This window comes from Egretta garzetta, unplaced genomic scaffold, assembly GCF_000687185.1.
Source record: "Egretta garzetta isolate BGI_Z169 unplaced genomic scaffold, ASM68718v1 scaffold383, whole genome shotgun sequence".
In the NCBI taxonomy this organism is placed as follows: Eukaryota; Metazoa; Chordata; class Aves; order Pelecaniformes; family Ardeidae; genus Egretta; species Egretta garzetta.
Window position 1 is genome coordinate 1,116,600 of NW_009259100.1, and position 4,982 is coordinate 1,121,581.

Below are 4,982 nucleotides of genomic sequence, written 5' to 3' on the forward strand. Positions count from 1 at the left end.
GGTTAAAGGCAAATTATTTGAAAACAAGATACTGAGGCAATATTCAGTCAAAATGACTACTATCAGCCATAAACATAGGGGACCCTCTAACTACCCAAGGTAATAAGTCTTGTATATTATTGCTGGGAATTCCTTCAAAGCCCAAATCATTTTTAGTTTGCAAAGCTCTCTAATTTATTTTCCATGGTTGGGAGGAATCTGCTGCTCAACTAAAAATACAGTTTTACCCCCCATTATCTCTGCACATAAAGAGTCACAGAGCTTCGGGCTAGAATTAACATGAGATAGGCTATTATGACCGTAAGAACATTTAGCAGTCCCTGTTGACTTTGCAGTTTGTAATAATAAATATCCTCCCCATAATCTCTCGCTCTTTTTTTCTAAACTTGATGCCTTGAGGAACTCTTGAAGCTTGTGATAAAACGCTAACAGTATTTACCTATTTTGTTGCTAGTCTGGATTTCCTTTTCTCCTTGGGCAAAGTCATTTAAAGATACAATATTTGCAAGCAAATGCTTTCAAAAGTATAACCCTTGATTTCATGAATGCCCTACAGAAATATGATGTCCTACTGTACTTGATTACTGAAGCAAAACTAAAGCTGCTTGTACAAAGTAATAGCACTATTTTATAATGAAGTGTTCGCTCTTTCACCAAGGAAGAACCTTGCAATCAGATGTGAAGGTTATAAAAGATGTAGTCTGCAACTTCAAAAGTGTCTTATTATCACCAATCAAGGTAATAATTAAAACCAGATTTCTGTAAGGAGGGGTTAGGCATTTAGAGGCTTTCACAAAGTAGTGAACTTCATGCACATACTAAATGGTGTGAAGCACTTATACTTTATTAAGATGATGCTGAAAGTGACTGAAACTAAGGTGTAACCTTGCATGCATAAGCATCTTTCTTTGATATGCTCTTTCCATGCAACACAAAAAACTTTCTTGCTTAGTTACTCACATATATTAAGGATGGTTGGGGTTTTTGTTTTGTTGGTGTGTTGTGGTTTTTTTTCCCAGAACTGTTTGCAAATACATTCTGGAGTAAAAAATTAAGATTAAGACAGCATCCTTTAAATGTTCAGAGTTCCAGTTCACAAAGAGCTCTTCAGCAAACTCTACAGTGACAATTCACATTTAAGATACTACAGTTTTTCTTTAACTCATTCTTGCTGTTTTTACTTACCCAGAAGTCTGTAAAGTGAATTCAATGGATTATCAGGCAAAACATACACATCACAAAGCCCCTCTCACATCAAAAGGCAATTTCAGTCTCCACAGATGTAACCGTCCTCACAAGAACAAATTAAATCAAACCATGCCTCCACACCTAAGTGTGTATTTCAATCTATCCTGTACACCTGGTATGCTGTAAGGCATCAATGAGTAGCAATCTATTGGCAATTGATCCTTTTTAGACAGGGAAAGCAAGAAACAATGAAGTTATAAGACGAACAATATACTCTCTCTGCTTCACACACATGCTCAATTCAACTTAAAATTTGAACAGATGGGAAGCAAGACGTTCACTCATATTTCAGATTCATCACATCACTATTTTCTTAAATTAATGAAAAATACCCTTTTTTGGAAAATGAAAATGTTTAGAATTATAAGCTATTTCCAAGTAGATAATCCACTGATGGTTCTGTAGCTCACTGACTTGATTCTCATTGCAACCTCATTTATTTTGGCATTGTTCTTACCTGACAGCAATTCACTACTCCCATTATTCATTGAGAGTTACATAGTTTTCCTTTATGAAATCTATCTCGTAACTTCACTTTCAGTGATTCTAAGTGTTCTTTCATACCTGTGTATTTGCTAGATGCGATTCCCCCTTTCCTCCTATGAATGAGGTATTTTTCAGTTCTTGTGAGCTTTCCACAAAAGTTGCTGCAAAGTTGTCTAATCTGCAAGGTGAGGGCGAGATGTGCTGTATAAAACACTTTTTTATACTTGTACACATAAATAAGTGATTTCATCTTGAACAAAGCAGAGAAAATGAATTTCAGAAGCCCAGTACCAGAAGGAACCTCCAGCATATCACAGCTGCACCATTTCCACTGCTTTTCTCCATCCTCTTTATCCTCACTTCTAGGGCCTTCTTAATTTATTCCTGTTCTTTCTAGCTCTTTATTCTTCTTCACAAATTTCCACACACACCTTTGTCATGACTACCAATCCTCCCTGCCCCTTTCTGTTTCACCTTCTCTCCAGCGTCCCACATTCCATGCCCATGGAGCACATTGCCATCACCTCTTCACCCTGGAGAGGACCCTCCAATTTCCAGGTACCATTGCTAAAGAACATGATTAGAGAGAACAACAGGACATAGACACAGGCTTCAGCAGAGCCATAGGTTTAAACACAGCCATAGCATTCTGCCTGTGCCACAGCAGATTCTTACTCAGGAAAGAAATTCAGGTGTTGAGCTCAACTACAGGGTCTGTGACTCTCTCCCTGCCTTTTTCTTTCTGTCTCCCCCTTAACTCAGCCTACCTTCACACGACGAGCTATAAGGTCACGTAACGTGTACAACATGATCTCACAAACTCTTACGCATGCAAATGCTGTGTCATTTGATTTCAGTGGAGCTCCTCCAGGATAAAGCAAAGTGTTAGCGAGCCTTTGCAAGATCTGGAAGATGGCCAGTTGCTGAGGCCCCAAAGACAGTTCTCCTCATAACCTCATTTTACACGTTAAGAGTTGTGCATTTCATATAACACCACATTTATACCAGTCTTTGATCGTTTATCTCCTTCAGGCTCCTGTAATTTTCAGCTTACCCACTTCATTCTTTACTACACATGGCCTCATTTCATTTCCTTATATCTGCAGATGAGAAATTAGACAGGCCCAGAATAGATCAAACAGAGGACTGAATTTGGGTCAGTATCCACAAAGCATCCCAAGACAGTCTGCCTTGGCTTGTCAGCTAAAGTTCACTTGGAATGTTTTCCTCACCCAAGAAAGGGAGATAAGGAAGACTAATAACTTTCATTAGGCCAGCTGGTACAGCCAGAAGGCTTGAAAAGATTTTAAAATATAACCCTGAGAGTTTCTTCAAGGCTCATAGGCCTGAAAGCTCACCTCTCCTTTTTCTCCTGCAATCACAGCAAAGTATTTTTGCAAATCAGCCACTATCTGTACTATTCTACAGAGCAGCACCTGAAAGAGGTGATTTGCAAGGTTCTCTTCATGGCAGCCATTTCATCTGAGCACCTGAACGCTTTAGCTTTAAGCAGACTGAACCTAGTCACCTGGCTTAAATTAACAACACACTTAGATACTCAAATGGACTAATGCTAGAGTAGCTTATATATGCAGAAAAAGATGGTGGTGGGTTTTTAGTAAGTACAACTCTGGAACGCAGACCAGCTTTCCTGCAATTAATCTGCTCCTCTTATCCAAACTCATCTTTCATACTTTCATTTGAAGGTGCTCAATTTCAAATTAATACAGGACATTGTATCATCCTTCTGAACCAGTTTTTGTATGCCGCTTTACTCGCCATCCAACAAACAGAAAATATCCAGTCCCTGCTTTTGTTTGCTACTGACATTTGCATACAGTCACTATGGAAAGGTTATTTATTCCATCCGGTTGATTTTTAAAGTTTGTCTATAGCATAAAGGACTAAGATATTCTTTTTACATTTTGATTTGCAAGTAGATTCTGAAACAAGACATTGAGAATCTAAAAGAAAGACTGAAGCTTAAGCATTATTCTTTTAAAAGACAAATTCAAGAGCTTCTCTCATCCTATCACTGCTACCAAAAAATTCAAATCAAGTTTATGATAGCATCCCAGCATTCAGGCTCATAGCACAAAACAGTAAGTCTTGGCAAGCAATAGCTCAGACATACTTTGTTTATTGCAATCACAAAGCCTACTATGGACATCTTTGTTTATCTCATCAGGAGTAAACATTAATGAAGAAATATTGTGGAAAAATGCTTTTCTGGTCTCACAGCTAATTAGTGCTATATACGAGTATCCCATAGTTTAGCTGCCCGGCCTCTCCCAAGGAAAGGGGGAGAAACTGAATCTAAATTACAAGTGCTCTCCTCCCCTTCATCTGCGCATTTTCAAAGCCAGGATTTCAGTTCTGCTTCTTAACTCATCTCTGACTGATCTGACCTGACAGACAGTACAGGCATACAGGGATAAACTTGCAAAGCGTATTTTATTAAACTTACCTCATTGAGAATTGCTAAACTTCCACAGTCTCTATGTCCACCACACGTGATTTTGGATTTCAGTCTAGCACAACCGGTGAAAAATAACTAGAAGGCCTCTTGAAAAACACTGAAAACTTGCTATTTACAATAAAACGTACATTTTCAGAAAATCAAGAAATACTGACACCAAACGTGTAGCTTGTACCTACCGCTGTCTGCGTATATCTTTACACTGCTATTATAATATCCTAATAGATTGTTTTGCCATGCGAGGTTATAAAAGTGTGGTTTATGAGGGTACTGCCACCATAAACTTATAGCTCTTCCTCAGGTTAAAATTTACATCTGGCTATCAAAATGCATTACTACGTTACCATCACTTGTTTTTCCTTGCAAATTAACACAACCCTCCCCCCAACACTTTCAAGTAAGCTCCGGTGGACCTAGCTAGCATTCAAACCGAAGGCTCTGGACGTCCTACTACGGCTCCTTTTTTATCTCCTAAGGTCACGACACGTACGTAGGTAATTGCCAGCGATGTATCCACAGCCACGCTATAAACTGCCTTAGGAAAAATTACGGGTTTTAATTAGACCCTGAACGCCACGAACATTATTGTTACTTTTTCCACACTCTGCCATCATCGCGCACCGCGGTAGCCGCGACCCCCGGGCCAAGGCTCAGCTCCCAAAAACCGACGCACGGCCCCGTTCCCTCGGCGCGGCAACGCCCGAGGACGAGGGCTCCCAGCCGGGAACCTCCTCGGCAAAACCCCGCGCCGCCGCCGGCAGGCACGGGG